The sequence below is a fragment of the Danio aesculapii genome, chromosome 13 (genome assembly GCF_903798145.1).
Source record: "Danio aesculapii chromosome 13, fDanAes4.1, whole genome shotgun sequence".
Lineage (NCBI taxonomy): Eukaryota > Metazoa > Chordata > Actinopteri > Cypriniformes > Danionidae > Danio > Danio aesculapii.
The window spans coordinates 34,076,822-34,098,237 of NC_079447.1; the positions used below are offsets into that span (position 1 = coordinate 34,076,822).

Below are 21,416 nucleotides of genomic sequence, written 5' to 3' on the forward strand. Positions count from 1 at the left end.
ATGTCCTTGAGGCGGATGGGGTAAAGCAGCGGAAGACCACACTGGGTGCCACTCCTGTCAGCTAAGAACAGGAAACTGAGGCTACAATTCACACAGGCTCACCAACATTGGACAATAGAAGATTGGAAAAACGTTGCCTGGTCTGATGGGTCTCGATTTCTGCTGCGACATTCGGATGGTAGGGTTAAAATTTGGCGTCAACACCATGAAAGCGTGGATCCATCCTACGGTTCAGGCTGGTGGTGTAATGGTGTGGGGATATTTTCTTGGTACACTTTGAAGCCATTAGTACCAATCATGCATCGTGTCAATGCCACAGCCTACCTGAATTTTGTTACTGATCATGTCCATCCCTTTATGACCACAGTGTACCCATCTTCTGATGGCTACTACCAGTTGGATAACGTGCCATGTCATAAAGCGTGAATCATCTCAGACTGGTTTCTTGAACATGACAACGAGTTCCCTGTACTAAAATGGCCTCCACAGTCACCAGACCTCAATCCAATAGAGCACCTTTGGGAGTGGTGGAACGGGAGATTTGCATCATGGATGTTCAGCTGACAAATCCGCAGCAACTGCATGATGCTATCATGTCAATATGGACCAAAATCTATGCAGAATATTTCCATTACCTTGTTGAATCTATGCCACCAATGATTAAGGCAGTTCTGAAGGCGCGGTATTAGTAAGGTAAGTGGTCAGTGAGTATATATACATATAATTATATTTACATTATTTTTATGAACAAATGTGTGAGAGGACAAAATTTTAACGACTTTTTGCAAACAAATGTGTAGTATTTATTTGGATTATAACACTTTATAACATTATGGAATGATTGTTGACTTACACTTTTGTTTTTTCGATGCTTTTTTCTTTGACAAGTTTGGTGACAAGTTTTTATTATTTAATTTTATTCAGCAAGGATGCAATTAAGTTGACATCACAATTGAGAGTAGATATTCACATTTACAGTTTTAAAAATAAAAATTACATTTCAGATAAATGCTATAAATAAATGTTCAAGCTTGTTAATAATAGTAAGTAATATTTATTTGATTGCTGATTTTAACAGTTAAAACAAGTCCAACACATCCATACAGATTATATATTCTATCAACTCAGCAAGACAAACAGAAAAAATAAATGAAAATACAGAAGGAAAATAAAATAAAATGAATAATAAAAAAACAAGTACAGTATAAAACAGTATAACAGTTTGGGGTAGTCTTGCAACCTTTCCATGCTTAGTTTACTCACTAAGAATAGTAAGCAAAGGATATCTTGAAAAACTTGAATGGGTTGTCCTTTAATGCGGTAGAGAATTAGACCTTTGGCTATATAATATTTATATTTAATATTAATTTTAGAATATATTCATTTTTCATATTAAATTATACATTATAAAACTAAAATAATAAATAACTTTATGATGCTCATGATGAATATAGTCAGGTTGTTATACTGATAGCAGTATGCTCAGTTACATGCTAAGATACTTATCATGATTTACACAATTATGGACTTTCCAGTGCATAATTTTCATCAGCCAATGACCTAAATCTGAAAACAATTTACTTCAACATCCTTTGGGAAGAAAGATTGTAAGATACAGATCTCTGAATATTATGATTAATGGCCACAAGATGGAGACTCAACCTTCACTTTGTCTCTGCCAATTAATCAAGAGCTTCACAGCCTGACTTTTCTGCTTGTTTGATGAAGTCATATTTTGTCATGGCCTTTACGTGCTTGTTTAAAATTAACACCACAATTGCTCGCAGTAAAATAAGCATTAAACCCTGGTGCGTACATGCGGTAAACGCAATCCTTCTTAGCTCTCAATGCTATTGCTATTTACAAACGCTACATAAATCAAAGTCCGGGTCTCCCGCCGAAGGCTGATTCATGTACAGATTTGTATCTATTTGCCTTGTTCTTTAGATTTATATTTGTACTGGCCAATAATTATTCCATTTTCTAAAACGTCTCGCTCAATATCCGAGCACAGCGTGACCCCAAATGCTTTCCTGGCTGTTATTAGACTGCTGACAGATGAGTTTCTATTTTTTTTATGAGGCAAGGGGTGAGAAACCGAATTGTCCGCGTGTCGGAAACGGCGCTCTGTCACACACACTGTTAAGTGTGTTTGAGTGGATAGGATTGCTCGTGGCAGGAGTCCCTTGAGGGCTGGTTTTGATGTGCTCGGATGGTTTCCAATAGCAACCGACTGGCCAGTGAGCGGCTACATATGGAGAGTGTGCGTGTGTGAGTCGGGATGTGCTCTGTTCACACTTAAACTCTGACACACGATTCTCATTGGCGCTTCCTTTTTGCACGCTTGATGTGTGAAGAGGCATTAATGAATGCATTTCACTCCGGGCTCCTTTGCTTCACGTCAGAAAAAAAAAGAGTTGGGGTTTTCTCTGCGCCTCGATTTGTGGCTTTCAAACAAATGATCAAACATGCAAAGAAACATCAAAGCATCTCCTGCATAATTAAAACGGTTGTTTCCTTTTTTCTTCTTCATTTGTTTAGTTTGAAATGTTTCATTTTTTTTATTCATTAAGAAGAAATAAAACAATTGTCGCTTCAAATGTTGTCAGATCAGAATTTCGATTAGTCACGAGTCGTCTGTCTGTTTGGGAACATGCAAGGTGGCAGTGATTCATAACCTTAGTGATGACGTGTAATTTCTGCATTATGAGCAGAGCAAACCAGCCCAACAAACCATCATTTTGTTATTGTTTTTCAGTCAGGTCTCTTAAAAGCATCCCAGCAAGCAAGTAATCATATCCCAATCATGTGCTATTGGTTCAACCTGAAGTTTCAGTACTCGATAACTAAAAAAGAAGAGGGTGATTTTAGGAAGTCTAGGGAGAGATTAATGTTCTGCCCAGCGTGCATTTGCAGTGCTAAATATACTAGTGTCCTTACCAGTCTGTGATTCTTATAAGAACATTTTCCCAAGCTTGTTAAAAAACTACAACCAGTCATAAATGGAAAAAGTCATGAAAAAGCTGATTCTTCTCTGTTAAACATTGGATTGGGTATCGTTTGGGGTTATTTCGATACCGGTGCTAAATCGATACTTTAAAACTGTACCGATGTCAAAATGGTGCCTGAACTGATACTTTTGCACCACAAAATTATGGTGGATGACTCTAGAAAAATCTTTTATTTGGGAAAAAAATACATATTTTAATTCAACAATTTAGTTAAAATTTAAAGAATAATTTTTTGGAGTTTCATGTAATTTTAGGTGTTTCATTTTTGAATTTTTCGACTTTAACTGCAGTTTGGCACTTTCAATTTCATTCAGGCACATATTGTTCATGCCCTGTGACAAACTGCGGTATTGGATGAGAATATGATATAGAGACTGCTGGAAGAGTGTTGTTTCAATGGAATTTGATACCGCAGGCCAGACGGAAAGAAAAATCCTCCGCATGTCATGACGGGGGTGTCTGTGTGGTCCTTTTAAGGTAATGAGTTGTTTACATGGTCAACTCTTAATATGAGTATTGTTTTAATCATATTAAAATCAGAGTATTGGTGTCCTTGTAAACACACTTGGTGAAAGTACCAGATGATGTTGTACTGCCTTTAACTTGATTCCATGTGTCCTCAAATGTTCATTAAGTTTGACGTTTCTTACACACAACTTTTGTAAAGTGTATGTTTCACGTTGCTGTGTCAGAATCCTTGCTTGTAAAATATAGCTATACGTATGAATGCTTAGTTTAAGCAAATTTGATAAACACGATCATGCGTGTTGATAAATCTGAAGGGAGTTGCTCACGGAATGTGCTGTACTCCACATGTTACCTATGTGTGTGTGCTCCACAAGCAACAAGGATAAACTCCGACAGTGCCCGTATCACTCACAGTTGTTTAAAATGAAATGTTTAAAGATGGTGTGACATGCGTATCTACGTATCTGTGCCTTTGATGTACCACTTTATGCTTTTAACGTCCTTGTCGCAGCACCAGTGGCACCAAAATTAGGCACTGAAATTCATATGCTGATACCCAACCCTAGTAAAACAGTTTAGCAAAATGCAATGGAAGATTATTTCGTGAACTGGAATGATTGTATCTGTTCATGATTCAACAACTTGCTGATTCAAAGGTACAGTCAAGAGTGAGTCTCCAGTTACAGATTCTTTGATCCAAATGATCAAGTCAGAGTGAGTCTCCAGTTAATGATTCAATAAACCAAATGACCAAGTCAGAGTGAATCTCCAGTAAACGATTTATGGATCCAAATGATCAGGTCAGAGCAAGTTTTTAGTTAACTGGAAATTATATAACTGGAATAATTCTCTGATTCAAATGATCTGGTCAGAGCAAGTCATCAGTTAATGATTTACTGATTCAAATGATCCATCAAATAGAGTCTTCAGTTAATGACTCAGTGATTCAAATGATCTGTTCAGAGTAAGTGATCAGTTAGTGTTTTACTGATTCAAATGATCCATCAAAGAGAGTCTTCGGTTTATGACTCACTGATTCAAATGATCTGCTCAGAGCAAGTCATCAGTTAACGTTTTACAGATTCAAATGATCCATCAAAGAGAGTCTTCGATTAATGACTCAGTGATTCAAACAATCTGCTCAGAGCAAGTCATCAGTTAACGATTTACTGATTCAAACGATCCATCAAAGAGAGTCTTCAGTTAATAGGTGCATTCGACTTGAACCATGGCTGCAGCCGGTGATCAATGAGATTAGCCGAGCGCAGGTCGGGGCAGAGGTGAAAACGGAGCTGTCAAGCCGGACAGCTGGACACTTCGGGGCTGAAAGTTGCGTCAGTCATGATGAGCAATCACATGGCTTTCATCATCATTTTTTATTTATAACAACAAAAGATTTACAGTCCAAATAAAACAGAACACAGTCTCTACAAACTATAGTTCCTTTTTTAACAATAAGGGAATAATTAATTAAATATATAACAAATGAATGAGAGAAATAAGGGGAAATGAGAGGGTAATATAAACATAAAAATGAATAGGACTATTAAATACAAAGCAAAAAGCACAAATTCTGAGAGTTTAAACATCTCTCTTTAGGCTAATACTTTTTGTTTTATTATGCTAAAAAGGGTTTATATTTATTTACATTTAGATATAAAAATTACCAATATATATTAATGTAAAACCCAAAACATTGTGTTTTGATTAAGTCTTAAACAATGATTAAGTGTATATTTTTTATAATCATTTTAAATCATTTTATAATTATTTAATAAAATAGTTCTTTAACTTATATTGTTAAGAAACCTTTAGGGTGTCAGGAACAATGATGATTATTTTATTTCAAGTCTGTAAAACTTATTTGAGTGAATATTTAGGTTATTTACTAAAATATATCATTTAAATTGTTCATGTAGCTGAATGCAGTAAATAGTCTGTATAAAAAAGGTCTAAAATAAACTTATGCAAACAATCTAGTCTTTATAACCAGATTATTTAACAAAACATGATTAATGCAGTAAAATATTTGTAGTCTTTTAGTAAGCATGATATACTGTATATACAAGAGAATGATGGTATAAAAAGTGAATTGTTTGTTTTGAAATTTGTGAATCGGAATTTGTCCAATAATAAACCCGAAACACACGTGGTTGTTGTCATGGGGTGAACTCGGCCAATCGTGTAATATCGGTGTCGTCTTCGCAGCTCCAGCAGTCACCCTTCAGATACTGCACTGGCTGAATCAGTCGTCGGATCTTGGAGCGCTGTCGCGGTACTTTGATGCCACATGTGACAGTCACATGGCGTCGGTGCAGCGTCAGTTCGGACAAAATTTCTAACCAGCATGCACTACTTTAAAACAAAATTCGATCAGTCTGCGCAGCGCTGCATGAAGATGAATGCACCTATTGACTCAATGATTCAAATGATCTAGTCAGAGAAAGTCATCAGTTAACGATTTACTGATTCAAATGATCTATCAAAGAGAGTCTTCAGTTAATGACTCACTGATTCATAAGATCTGCTCAGAGTGAGTCTCCAATTAATAATTCATTGGTTGATTGATTCACTTATTCAAAGGATCTGGTCAAAGCAAATCTCCAGATAATGACTCACTGATTCAATTGTAATTAAGTGTACTTGAGGGCTCACAGTGAAAAATTCAATCCAAATCTCCAGGTATCCATTTCGTCTGACTCACAGTTGTGCCCATGAGTTTTTCAAAGTACTCAATTTTAGATGAGTACAGATGAAATATTTGTAAGTACACATGAATATTATCTTGCAAAATGATGTCTGGCCAATTATGTGAATGAACCATCTTTGTGAGTTTTAACAGTAAACCTGGATGTTATCAGATTAGCCTGTCTGTTTGTGACCCAAGTAATATTTACATCCAGCTGTCTCATGGAAAGTTTTATACTTCATTTAGGTGCTCTTTTTAAACAGGATGTTCTTTGGACAGTAATGGGACACAGGCTGGTATATAAAGCAGACAGGTGGATGTCAAAATTTGCGAATGAGTCAAGACACGTACCTCGCTCTCTGTAATTCACCAGCTCTGCTCAGTCTGGATGAAGACTCACATCGACAAGCTGTCAATGTCCAAAAGAGAGAGAAGCATTACTGCATTAATAACTATCCCCCCCCCCACCCCCCCCCGTTTGGTTCTGTAAACATTATATTGAGGTTTGATATAAATTTATTTGTCACCGCTTGGATTTTTCAAGTGAATCTGGTAATATAATGCAGTTGTCTTTCTCATAATAATCACAAAGAGTGTGTATCACTGGAGTGGTTCCGTAAGGTGCAAAACGTTCATCCTGGTGCCTTACATATACCAATAAAGTATAGATATTGTTGGTTTACCATGGTTTACCATTTCAGTGACAGTCAAAATAGGGCAACAGTATCTGGATGCAGCCTTGATGATGCAAGCTGAGACTGCATCTCAGTGATGCAATGTCAGACAAAATGCACTCAATGGAGCTAGTGACATCACTGTGAGGGGTAGGGTCAGGAGTGGGGTTAGTTGAGCCTATTAAAAAGCATTGGATGCAGCTCAGATTGCACTGCACCAGATTTGCATCCAGACCCTTCTCAAAAAAGGAATGACTCTGAATTAATCTCCAGTGTGAACAGAACATTTAAGGCTACATTTACAAGACAATGATGTAGCTGAAAAAAAAAATCCCATTTCCACATGGTTTTCATGATCCACATTTACAATACCAGGCAACAATACTATATTATGTATGGAGGGCCAGTATTTGACTTTTCACACTACCACGTACGCTGCTATTGTTGTTTGTATGTTCATGCTCATGCTTTGTTCGTCCCTAAACATCTACTATGCACTTGAATAACATCATCATTTTCTAAGACTCTAATTCTTGGGTCTTTACCAACATCAAAATGTTTTCAGTCTCAAAAACGCTGCTTTCTGCTTCATTCACACTACCAGCGACTTTGTAGCTGCCTGTTGCTCTGGGTGGTGACCTAGGTTTACAGCACGAAGAATACAACTGGCTTCTGAGCGAGCTGAGAGAAGATCATGTGAGCTCTACTGGCTGTCACTCGAGAAAGTCGTTTTACATTTGCATAAATTTTAAGGATTCTCAACCAGTGTTGCCAGATTGAGCGGTTTTGAATTTAATTGTGCGGGTAAAAAATGGCCTTGGCGGGTTGACAAAATTTGGGCTATTTTGAAACGTAACTTTTATGTACAACTTATTCAACAAAACATAACTGTGTGCTCCTACTTCATTTAGTCATATGAGGTGAAGGAAAGTTGTATCAAAATATGACTCCCCGGACAAATCTGACTCCCTTTCGGGTGCACGCGCATCACGCAGCGCCTGCAGTTAACCTGCGGTTATCATGACACTTTTGTTGAAATTTTTTTCCACAATTGATAGCAAGAACAAACATAGAAGCGCTGTCTGATTGACAAGCAGCACCTAATTATGTTCCAAAAAATTCGAAACGCCAAATAGGATGAATTTATACCCAATTTCGAAAGTAAAACATACTCTATTAGGTAGTGTAATCTACACAACATTAAGTGCAGTGTGTGATTGAGGGGGGGCAGTGTTTCGATGTGATCCGGTTATGTTGTGGCTCTGTGACTGCTGGTGTTAGTTGCTGTATGGTTAAAAATTATGACAGTTAAAGTAACTAGGCTAAATTTCAATATTAATTATTTCAAATTAAATAAAACATTAATGTAATATGTTGGGTGTTTTTTTAATGCATTTTTGTCAGGTTTTAGACAACTTTTGGGCTGGAAAAAGTCAGCTACATCTGGCAACACTGTTCTCAACATTGTCGCATCGCTCGACATGCCCACCTGTTCGCCAAAGGTCACTGTCGCTCACGTAGACAGAGGTCGCCGGAAATCGCTTACGCTCTGTTGAAATGAGCCACTGCGAGTCGCTCGTAATGTGAATGAGGCTACAAAAGACTTTGCACTTTTTTGTGAGACCAAGCTTGCGTATATCTTTAGCATTACTGTAATTCAGTAACGTCTGGTTCACCCAAGCTTCACCGTAATTGTCTCTGGGTGTATTAGACTTGCATGTGTGGGATTCCAGCTCCTGGAATGTGCAGTCGCAATAAGCTTTCATCTCTTTGATATCAGATCAGCATGACAGAATCAGATGATAGAGCTCAACAATTACAGCCGCACCTTTGAAAACACATTTGGCATTCGACAGAGCACATGCTGCATACATTGACGCCCCAGATACTGTCGACTAACTCTGATGATATACATCAAGGCTTCATCTGTATGTCCAACGACCTCTGGTCAATTATTTTCCTGTTAGCGAGGCTTAAACCTGTCGGGGAGTGGCTTAATTATAATTCCTACTACATTGCACACAATTACTGGCTGTAGCGTCCTTTGTTTAATATGAAGAGCCTGTCACGCTCCCAACGGCAGATTGCCATCTACACCATGTTAATGGGAATCAAACATGGCATTTCATGTTACCTAAAGCACCACAAGGGAATCGAGTCTCACTTTGTCCGCTCAGTTGGGTTTCGTATTGAAGCTCGCATTGCTGGACAAGCCAAGTGCTTTGTAATCTTAGAAAAGGCGGCGGGTTTTAAGGCATTTGACTGCAGCTATTTTAATCTGAAGACTTGGGCATTAAATCAGACGCACGATAGAGTGGTAGAAGGGCCTCCCTGAGGGCTAGCCGGTTACACGAGTAAAGCTCAGGAGGAGAAAGCGAGAAAATGTGCATGCAAATCAGCACCACTGCCTTAGTTTTCCCTCTTCTGAATCAGAAGTGTTGTGTCGTGGGGCTTTACCAATGCCACTTCTTTCTTTCTTTCTATCTCATGTCGTTCACCCTACATTCCCTTCACGGGCGAATATCTCCATGACGACCCCATCCTCTGTCTCTCCATCTCCGGCCTCTCTCTCTCCCTCTCTCTCTCTCTCTCTCTCTCTCTCTCTCTAGTGTGCGTCATGAAGATGAAAAGTGCCTAATCCCCTTGTGGAACTCAAGTCTAACAGACACACATGCAGAATCCCTGCTTTTGGGAAGACGTCACACACACCAGCACGTCACTCTCTCAGAGCGAGCGCAGCTTTACAGCGGGAAGCGCTGGATGGAGAAGGAAGAAGGGAGAGAGGGAGGGTGGCGATAAACGCTTATTGTTCTTGAGGAGCCTGAACTGGAGGTGTGGCATCTGCCGGGCGTTGTCAGGGAGACAGAGTGCTGGCTGTTCCCTCTTCCTCTTAGCTGATCACTCAGACGGGGGACGCTGATCCTTATGGCATCTAGAACAGCAGCCACAGGTAACCGCCTAACCCACACCTGTGTTTGCCGTAGAGTTCGGACTGTTTTAACTGCCTGTGCATGGAGGTAAAGAAACACCAAAGGTGAAGAGACACTCTGCGTGTGGCAGGTAGGACTGGATCAGAGGTGTGCATGTGTGTGCATTGTGACTCATAAAGAGGAAAGTGCTGGTGATGTATTCTGCCAGGGGTTGCTGCGAAATTTCACAGCCCTGCTCCTGTTGTGTATTAGTGGAGAGGTAGGAAGGATAAAAGACACAGGAGCGGAGGAGACGTTGTTGAATCATCACGTAAGTGTGTCACTAGTTCACTTTGTCTGTGACGGTCAGGTGTCGTTAAAGCGCTCGGGCTTAGCGGAGCTCCTTTGGAAGGCACGGCGATTCTCCCCCCTGCCGCGTTCAATGCTTCCGATCTCACACACTGATAGACTAGAAGAGCTCTGGACAGTGATGGATGCTATTCCTAGGTAAAGCGCAAAAAAGTGTGGATTTCAGGGGGTGGAGAAGGACAGGTTTGAGGCTGTCAGACATAATAAAGGAGACCTGCCTTGGGGAAAGACACGCAGAGCTTTGACTGACTGACTGAATAAGTAAGTAACTTACAGGATGAATTAGTGTGCGAGGGTGGGAATCAACCATTTGCATTTTCATCTTATCAACGGGTGTCGTCATATGTGGATGTGCATGATTATTTGCTTTGGATAAACTATAAGCTCAGCAGATCTCTAGGATAGGCAATTCTATTTTTGCATCCATTAGGGGCTGAAAAAAAGGGGGGAAAACGGAGATTGAGGAAATGGACCTGGCAAGCTGATACGAGGCTATTTAGGTGTATAGCTGCTGTAGAATTGTCGGTGAGATCTAGGGAACATTCCGTTTTGAGGGACTGTAACTTTTAAACTATAGCTGTGAATTAGTGAATGAGATGAGTGTTCGAGTACATGCTGGTTTTGGGATTGTGAATGGATGTGTTCTGAGGGAAGTTTGTAACACGAAAGAGTGTTCTTCATAGATTTTATGATTAAGTTTAACAAGCCCTCAGATCATTCTGAAGCATTGCTGTCTACACCCTAACACCTTCTGATGAATGATCCTTAATGTCCGACCTAATTAAATCACAGGACCGTGTGTAATTGTCACCCTTCAGAGAAACGGCCATTCTTTACGTTCAGAAAAACAGAGAATTTATTCCAGCTCTTTACATTTCACCTCCTAATTAGACTCAAGGGAAATGTGTTTTTATGTAGTGTATTACATGATAATTACCATGTAATTATAATGTAAGGAATGTAACACCAATTTCACAGTGTTTAATAGGTTTAATCTCTGCTTTATTCTCTTCGTAAGCCGCACCAACAGGTCTGTGTTTGGTATTATGTGCGCACTGCATTCATTTTGCTGACACCTCGTACCAACTGGACCATAAAATGAAGCAAAAAGGTTTACTCAGATTATTCCTGCCATATTTCAGGAAAGCCTCCAGACTGTTTTCACAGAACTTCACAAGTTCTGCAAAAGCTGAATGGTGTTTTACATGATTGCCCATTGAATTAAAGCAACATGCTTTAAATGTAAACACTAAAGATGTGCATTCTGCTGCTGTTTAAAATGCTTTCCGAGGCATGCTGAAATGCATTTAAATTAACATAAATACATTTTTCTTCTATACTTTTTTATATACACCTAGTCTTACACTGCCAAGTGACTTATTAGAATGTGCATATATTGTATTGTTAAAATTACTCTTCAGCAAAATGCAAAAGATATGAATCAGGAATAAAGCCAGAGTGGCAATTTAGAAAGTGGCAACAAGAAAGTGCCCATGAAAATGCACTGCTGTCTGAAGAAATGATTTATTTGATGTAAGATGATTAAGTGGGTGTTCTCATTTATTTATTTAGCAATGAATTAACATCTTTTGCATTGCTTTTTTTGCTGGGATAATTGTGTGTTTCACCATTTTCCCCCCAAATACCTTTATCCAAATCAATCACTTCGATTTTTCATTAGAAGACTTTCTACAGACATTAGAAGACTTTCTGTGCACTTTCCCACAGTCTTGGCAGGTTTAGTACTGTTAACTATTTAAAAGGAAGAAGTAAATAGCCATCTACTGCAGCAACAATCATCCAACTAAGGGTAGAGATGTTTCTAGATGCAGAATGAGCTCAGCACACAACATGTACTATGATATTAAAATAATTGAGTACTAGTGGAAAGCGATGTAAACCCTATTTCTCTTGGGAATTTGTAAATCACAAGTCTGTTTCTCTTCGGAGCCAAACCTAACAAGTCTGACAGTTTAGCTGGCTTCATTAAGGAACTTTGAGGGATGCTAACAGGGTTACAAATTAGGCACACTAGTGTTAACAATCTGAAGCGTATAGCAGGGCATATGGGGAGGATATGCTATAGACGTTAGACTGAGAAGGGATAAGTCTTGATATTACCTGGAGGCATTCTTTCTCGCTTCATTTGGAGTCTAGAAGAAGCATAATACAATTGTATATCAGCAAGAATTCACCAGCACTTCATAAAAATTAATGATCCCTGTTGCCGTTCGTGATTCCAGAACCTTTTAACATTCATGGAATCTTTTCATTCTGCAAAAGCTAGTTTAAAGTGGGAAGGACATTTTTAAGATGATTAAAATATCTCTCAAAGTTTGAAAAATGCTTTATTTAATGATTTTCTTCCTGGTAATTTGTTGCTGGACAGTGTTGTTTTATTGAGCAGACCTTAATGTTATGTCCTAATTTTAACAGATCAATATTTTTTAAGAAATAGCATATACTTGTGTGTAACAGAACAGGATTTAAGCTTTGGGATATACTACTACCTCATTAATGAACCGTTCTTTTTCTCCTAGTTATGTGCCCTGTCAATCTTCTTGTCATATCATCCACATTTCTTTCATATTTAATTCCCTACCATATGGGAGATGCAGCAGCAGGTTAATCTGCCATTCGCGGTTCTTTCATGCAGAGAAATCTCCTAGGGTTTTTGCATAATTACGCATTTAGAAGTTAGTCTAATGACCAAACACGTCTTTATAAAAGTTTGCATTATTGTTGCAGCTGAAACATATAACACAGAAAACGTGAAATAAATATTTTACACAATGTTAGATATTAATTAAGAATCATTCTAGATGTCTTTACCAAAGCCTCTCTACCGTCGTTCTTGCGACCACGCAATGTTTGTAGTTAACATTTTTTTAATCTACGTTTTTAGTTCTAATTGAATTCTCATCCAACACAGATTGTATTATAGGCAATATTAGCTGTTAGAGTATCCACAGATCTACACTTTGAAATTCTACCAGAAATAGAAGATCATCCTGATAACTTGTATTCAGAGTGGAGCTCAAAACCTTCTGTTGTGGACTAGTTTCAGTTTCACTCTGTATGCTAAAGCTGTTTATAAGGCACATACCTCAAACACCATGTGTACCAATATGTGTGCATTATACAGAGATTAAGTTAAAAGTGCATAGTATATTATTTGGATATTTCAGCATAATATACCATAAACAGCTGAAATTATGGAATGCTAACGGATCCGCAGATATGGATATTTAAACCAATTCATTGAAGTGAACCATCTGAATTTGTTCAATCTTATCACTGTTAGCAAGTGACTTCTGATCATTATTAGCAAGAGAGAGTGATATTAGTTAGTTATATTAAACTGAACAAGGAGTCGATTTCCCTTGACGGAATTGATTCCAAACTTTGGAATCAACTGTTAATTCTCAACACCTCAAAATCATTTCTTTTTGGAATTAACTCCCAGACCTAACTACTGGTATAGCAAAGCATGAAAATCTCAGTGTGTCATGTAAATATTCAATCAGTGTTTTGATCACAGAAAGAAAACTGCTTGCAAGCTAATTGTCACACAAATTCACACTTACCTGCAGGCATTCAGTGTCCACATCTTTTTCTTTAAACAGTACATTTGCACTCAAGTTGCGTATATTAGTTGCTTGAACTTTTTGATTCCTTACTTATTAAATGTATTGGTTTAAATGAATCTGTCATGAAAACCATATGCAACCCATATTTTTGTTTAACAAAATGTTGGAGAAGCAGCATAATACTATTATTAGATAAAGAAAAAAATGAAACTTTTTTAATCCTTAAAGGGATAGTTCACCCAAAAATGAAATTGTTGCAACCTTTTGTTTCTTTTTCCACAAAAGAAGATTTTTCGAAGAAGAGTGGTAGCCACTGATTTCTTAAGTAAGAAAAAATATGGGGAGGTGGGCAGATATTTTTTAAAGGATTGTTGGATAGTGTACTAACAATCTTCAAAATATTTTTTGTTAACAGAAGAAAGAAACTCAAACAGGTTTTGAAACAAGTGAAGCCTCAGCAAATGATGACAACATTTCAGTTTTGGGGTTTTTAGTTTTTGAGCAATTCTTTTAAGAATTTTACAATTAAAATAGAATTGATTAAAAACAGTCAGTTTAAAGTATATTTATTTTTTAATCCATAATGTAAATATGTGCCCAGGACTACAATTTTGAGAACCGACAAATATGTACCCAGGACTACGTTGTCTTGCAGTTTTTGTTTTCACAAATCCACTAGAGGGTGCTGTGTACATTTTTTACAATCTCAAATACGTTACTGAGGCATGTTTTTTTTTAAACGTGCTATTTCTCGTAAATCCACCAGAGGCCACTGTATACATTTCTGCAAATATTTACGTCCTTATCATAAGTGTCAGTGGTGTCTTGTCGTCATGCGTAATATATCATCGTGATATTGACTGACCCACACACCCTGTTCCCTAAACCCAACGGATAGTGTTTTCAAAAGCAAACTAGAAGAAAAAAGGGTAACACTTTATAATAACTACACTCTATGAACCATTTATTAAGCATTAGCAAAAAATTTAATCATCATCTGTTAAGCATTAACTCTACATTAATAAACCTTAGTAAGCAGTTTATAACTGCAGCTACAAATGCTCTATTCCTGACTTATAAACACATTTATAATAAGCTTAATAGCTGTACTTTCATACTTTGTTAATAATTAATTTTTCATTACTAAATTAAGTTTTGCAATATTTACAAACTAGTTACTTAAGAGTAGTTGGTTGTTTTTTAAGATAATTCAGAATGAGTTAGTAAATGATTAATAAACTATTAAAATTACATTTATAATTCTTATTATACAGGCATATATTAAGGGTTACTATGTATGTTAATAAATGCTTCATTAACTCAACTTCATGCAGTTTTGAGACCTAATCTAATGTGAGGACTATTTATGCTTTATAAATCTCTTATAAATGATAATTAAATGCTCAGTTAAATTCTAAACAGGAAAAAAGTACATAAACAACATTATTCATTCCTATTCATTTGAAGATACACAAATAATACTGTACTTCAAATGAAAAATAAATCTTTGCAACCTTATCTAAAATAAAATTACTGTACAGGTTAAACATTGCATCCTGTTATATTGTTAAATTATTATATTGTTGTTGTTTTATCCAATTTGATGTTGTATTTTGACACTCCTGTTATTCAGCAATGTTTAAACTTTACAGTTATTTTACTTTTTTGATAAGATTGCAAATGTTATTGTTCATTTGATACAGAGCCTTTAATTATCATTTATAAGAGATTTATAAAGCATAAATAGTCCTCACTTTAGATTAGGTCACAACACTGCATGAAGTTGAGTTAATAAAGCATTTATTAACATACATAGTAACCATTGCTATATGCTTGTATATTAAGATATATAAACGTTGATTTCAATAGTTTATTAATAATTTACTAACTCATTCTGAATTATCTTAAAAACCACCAACTACTCTTAAATAAAAATGGTTGGAAATAATGCAGTACTTAATTTAATAAAATAAATTATTAACAAAGCATGAAAGTACAGCTATTAAGCTCATTATAAATGTGGTTGTAAGTCAAGAATAGAGAATTTGTAGCTGCAGTTATAAACTGCTTACTACATGTTTATTATTGTAGTGTTAATGCCTAACAAATAATGAATTCACTAGATGCTAATGCTTAGTAAATGGTTCATAGTGTGGAGTTATTATTAAGTGATACCGAAAAAAGCCATCGTAGCTGCATGCTTCAACCATACTCTCATGCTGCTTTTTTTGGCTTTCACTTTACTTTGTTTCTGGAACCGTTCTTTGCCGGACTCGAACCCTGGTCGACTCCGCCTCCCAAGTCTATCGCCACTCGCAGTAAGCTACCAAGCAAACGAATCATGCCAGAAAAAAAGCCATTCATACGGAGGGTACTACCCTGTAGCATTCGTTTTACACATAAAATTCAGTCATATGTACCCGCTATTTCTCGGTTCTCAAAAATGTACACCAGGGCACATTTTCCCAATGATTTCTCCTGCATGGTGTACTGGGAAAAAACATACTATGACTTCAAAACAGAGATATTTTAGTTGTATAATAATTTAAAATTATATAACATTTATTTACACATGCTCACTTCCTTAAGCCAAGACAAGAAAAACCTTGAACGCAGTTGGACTGGAATGATTAAAAAATGCTTTGAGGAAGAAGGGATTAGATAATAAGCTAAAAGACTTATTTTATGTCTTCCTAATGTGAGTTTTCTCTGTCAAATATAACAGCAGAGGGCCCACTGACCCAAATATTACCAGCCTCGCTGGAGATATTATCATTGTGTATTTTGCCATAGTTTTATGAAAGCTTCCAGAAGCCACCCAGAGCAGCTCAAACACTCTGGCAAAGCAAACCGACGTTCACAATTAAACAGATTCATAATACTGTCAGATGTATGACACGAATTAAAAAGTTCCCGCTCAGAATCCTGTCTGACTAAGCAAGTGTTTTTGCGTTTTAATTAGGCTTCCTTTTAAAATTGCTCTGCTTTAACTTCGCCAGCCCCGATGGCCTCCAGGAGCTTCCTGAGTGTCCTCTAGGGAGATGGCAGACTTTTTAAAACTAAATTTATTCCCTCCGTTAATACTATGAGTCATCTTTGAACGGCTAGTTTTGAATAACTCCTTTCTTCAATTTTTCTAAAGGGGGATTTTAATATATTCAGGAGTAGCCAATTCCATTCTATCTGTGCCTGAATGAACTGAAACAAGGCTCTGTGTGGTTCAGTCTTACATCTGCATGCAGTTCACACCCTCATTGCCACCGACCAGGGTAATTCCCGCTGTTTTTCTTAATATATTTGTTTCTGCGACTGTTTAACGCAGCACTGCGCTGGAGAATGAGGTCATATATATTTGTTCCTCCGGCTCACTTGTTAGCTTGTTTGGGGACAAACAGTCCTCAAAAAGCTGAAGCCCGATAACTATCTCCGTAATCTGCATTATGTGCATGAATTAGCATATATCAGGCAACAAACTAAATATGCATGTGGATGGATGTGTGGCTGTGTCAGTCAAGCCTGTGCGAGATTTCGTGAGTTTTTGGCAGTTCTGTCAACTTATGGAGTCATTGCCAAAGCAATTTCACTTAGTGTCTCACTTCGCTTATTTTAAATTAAATTGATTGACCACCAGTATGTGCTATTAAGTATGATTATTTAGAAAATTGGTGCAGTGATATTTTAGGAGGAGATGCGTTAGCTTAAATTAATTGCGTATTGTTGGTGGCAGTGGTTGGCACATTGTCTAAGTGCCAACGTTTGATGCCAGAACTAGTTTAGACTCATAATGGTAATGCACTCTATGGATTCAGAAACAGACTGCTCTTAAAAGCAACTGACATCATCCTGGTTCAGTTCCCTGTAAATGCCAAGCAAGGATAGATGTCCTTATATTACCAAGAGGAAAGATAGTTCCACTTTGGTTTGCTTGGGTGAATCATAACTAAAGAAAGTAGAGTTAAAATGAAGTGAAAAGCAAAGAAACTTTCCTCTTTTGGAAGAGGAAGCAGCTCATTTGCATTTAAAGAGACACAAAAGAAAACAGGATCTACAGTACAGTATAATAAATGGTTTGTGAGGTATTCTTAGCAGAAACTTCTCAGACACATTCTGTGGACATTAGAGACTTACATTACGTCTTGTAAAAAGGAGCATAACAGATCCCATTAAAGAGGGGTTACTTTGCTCATTTGCCCAATTTTATATTAAAGGGTTAGTTCACCCAGAAATGAAAATCACCTCATCATTTACTCTCCCTCAAGTGGTTATTTATGAATTCAATTTTTTTTCTAAACACAAAAGATGATATTTCTAATGGTTAGTTCACCCTAAAATGAAAATAACCAGGCTGATCTCACGAGAAAACGTAAGTATTTTACGTTTTGTCAGTTTAGTGGCTAATTCGTACGAATTTGTACGAGTTCAGTCGTATGAAATTGTACGATTTTAAAAAGGAGGCGTGGCACCTAAACCCAACCGTCATTGGGGGATGAGCAAATCATACAAAATTGTACGAATTAGATCATACAAATTCATACGAATTAGTCACTAAATCAAAAAGTTACGAATTGTCGTGAGATTGTGTTGAAATAACTTCATCATTTACTCTCCCTCATGTGGTTATTTATGAGATTTTTTTATTCTATTGAACACAAAAGAAGATATTTTAGGAAGTTATTTCAAAAGAAAATTCTAAAGAAGACATTTTGCCAGTTGCTGGCACCCATCCATCTCCATACTGGGTATTTTCTTTTTCAGTTTTGGGTAAACAATTCCCTTAGCCTAGCGTACCTGCTGTAGAGTACTACTGTAACCATCTTAACCGTTTAACATGTACAAGTAGACCAGTGTGATCAGTCTAGTCTGCTCCCTGGTGTGAACATTCACTGCATGATGTGATCAGCTGTTAAATTCAAATCTGCTTTCCCGCATTCTCTGGCACTGAGACAGAGAAGGACGAGCACGCTGCGTGTCAGATCAAAACTTAATAGTGTTTGTTTTGTGTTGCAGACACTGATTTTCAAACAAAAGAAAACACTTGTGGTTTGTAAAATACACACTGACATCTATGAAAGATTCATCTTTCAGTTAAACAGCCACTTACTTTCATGTGCTTTGTGAGAAGTTTATGAATTTCTGAGTTGTAAATCCAGCAGCTCGAATCTCTCCACTGCAGTGCACGGGGCTTCTATGTGTAACAGCATTAATCAGATGTAATGCTATATTGAATTAAATTAATCTTTATTTTTATATCGCTTTTTACAATGAATATTTTTTCAAAGCAGTTGCCAAAGAAAGTTTCACTAGTACAGTTTTAAAACCGTCAATAGTGTAATTACATATTTTGACAGTGGTTTAATTTTGACAAGTTAATTTAACTCAAAGCTTTCTGTTGTTTCTAAATTAAAACATAACAATTTTATTACATTTACTATGAAAATGTATCAATAAAGAATCAGTAATTCCTGTTAATAAAGTGTCTATAAACTATCTATTTTATTTAACAACGCCAAAACATCAACAAATTAAGCAATTCAAGTGACAACTCACATGGTGGTCTGTTGATCAAGCCATGTTTAGAGGTAATGAGGTCACATGAATTATGGATTATCTTTAACTAGCATCCAATCATGGTTAACTTCCAGAAAAGCCAAGGTAACCCTGGTGTTTGAGATTACAATTCAAACAGCAAGCCCACCCCATGGCTAATAAAATAAATGTGTTTGTGCAAGCAAAGAGATGAGCCAGAAGGAGATGAATGATCACATGTGTGCTGTGAGACATATTTTTACTTGTGAAAGAGTGTATCGTGTGCACAGGTTCTGTGATGCGCACGCAAGGATATAAAAGAAGCTTGCAGGCTAGATCTGTTTTTGTCTCGCAGTTCAGTTCACAGCACATGTACACCTTATCGATGTGCTCAGTTTTTTTTTGGTCTTAGATTTGTTGTTATAGAGTTCAACTCTAATGATGCCACACAATATATTGTTTTAGCATCATTAGTGCACATCCACAATAGTCACAACGCTGGATGTGCAATGTTGAGTCTTAATTATGGTTGACCAGGAGCCACAGAACACATGTGATTTCTTGAGTCACTGTTGAGTTTAACCATAATAGAGTGAACGTTTATAATTTGCTGGTGTTTTTAAGGCATGTGAGTCTGAGCATTTCAAGAGTTTAAAACATTTGCTAACAAGAAATTACAAAAATTGGCAAAAAAAGCTTTTCTACTTAAATTTTTTTGCCTTGTTTCTAGTCCAAATAATAAATTGTTAAACCAAAAACAAGATTATTTTATACCCCCATTGGCGGATTATGTTTCTTGTTTTAAGGAAAAACTCAATTAATTTTGACTTATCACTTCTGAAAGTGAAAACAAAACCAGTTTTACTTGATTTTTTTTTTTTTTTTTAGATATATTTGGACTAGAACTGTGATACAAAAACTTAAAAGCATTTTTTGCAGTATGATTATTCCGAATACTCTTAGACTCCCCTGAAAAATGTCAAATAGGAAAAAACTTATGAAACTGTATTCATATCACAGTATATATAACTAAAAAATTACATATTGCAATATCAGATTTTTCCAATATCGTGCAACCCTAAAAAACAAGGAAGATTTTCGAGAAATACTGTTAACCTTTTTTTAGCACTTGATATGATCTGCAGAACTCTATTCTATAATTAACTCTTCATAATAAATGCATGTTAACATAAAACTTGCCTTGACAACAGTTTGAATGGCCCCTTCATATGTCACTTTGTGTGCTTAATTTGAATGTACTTGTTAATTTATATTAACATTTTGGACTATGCTGGAAAAAACACTTTTTGGTTTGTTGTGAACAGCCCTTTTGATTATGCCTGTCTAATGTGAGCATTTGTTTATGCTATGGACAATAACCAGGAACAGTACAGCAAATTATGTGACTTAAGGAGAGGTATATGCTGTAAGTCAATTATTCTTAAGACTCTGTTTGAAAAATACCATATTAAAGTAGAGGCCCAAGCCATTTCTAGAATATAACAAAATCATAGAGCTTTTTTTTTTTTAATAAGAGTGCATTAGTGCCCAGATTTCAGCGTTGGTTCTATAAGCATTTCCCCATTCATATTTCCCAACAGAAATGTGAAAAATCTCCACTAAAGCCTGCATCAAACCAACCAGCCGGGGGGAAAGTCCTAGCTTTACAAACTTTTATTTGAAGCAAGGAAGTATTTGACAATTAAACAAAAAGACTTGTGTAGGTAACAGCACTCTGTTTGCACGCATATGCGACAGGATACAGGTTAATCCTCACTGCTGTATGGATATCTGTTTTGTTAATGCACAAAATAAACCTGATTTAACGTCCACAAACCGGGATTAAAGCATCTTCCTTTATAATTGTTCTGACACGCGGCTGTGCTGATGAAGTAAAGCTAAGCTAAATCGCTGTAATTCATTCCACACGTGCACTGTTTTAAAAACATTTTAAACTTGTAAAACTCACTCTTGATCACATTTGATGATGATTGATGATCCTAGCGCACTGAACAGACCTTTTATTCCTGGTTGCTTTGCGCAGGTCTGGTCTTGTTAATATGATTATACACGTGACTACCGGGACATGTTAATACACACAGCTGTCAATCAATTCGGTTGGCGGGGGCCCGCACTCCTACGTCAAGTTGCGGTCTGAAAACCGCTCCAATTGGTCCATC

The 21,416-nt window shown here is 36.8% G+C and overlaps 1 protein-coding gene across 1 annotated transcript in view; it reads left to right on the forward strand.

The window, feature by feature from the left end:
• The first annotated feature begins 9,571 nt into the window (after positions 1 to 9,571).
• lingo2b (leucine rich repeat and Ig domain containing 2b) overlaps positions 9,572 to 21,416 on the forward strand; it is a 35,206-nt gene continuing 23,361 nt past the window's right edge. Inside the window, exon 1 of the mRNA XM_056470977.1 lies at positions 9,572 to 9,792. The gene's annotated coding sequence lies outside the window, so the exon portion shown is untranslated. The remainder of the gene's footprint in view (positions 9,793 to 21,416) is intronic.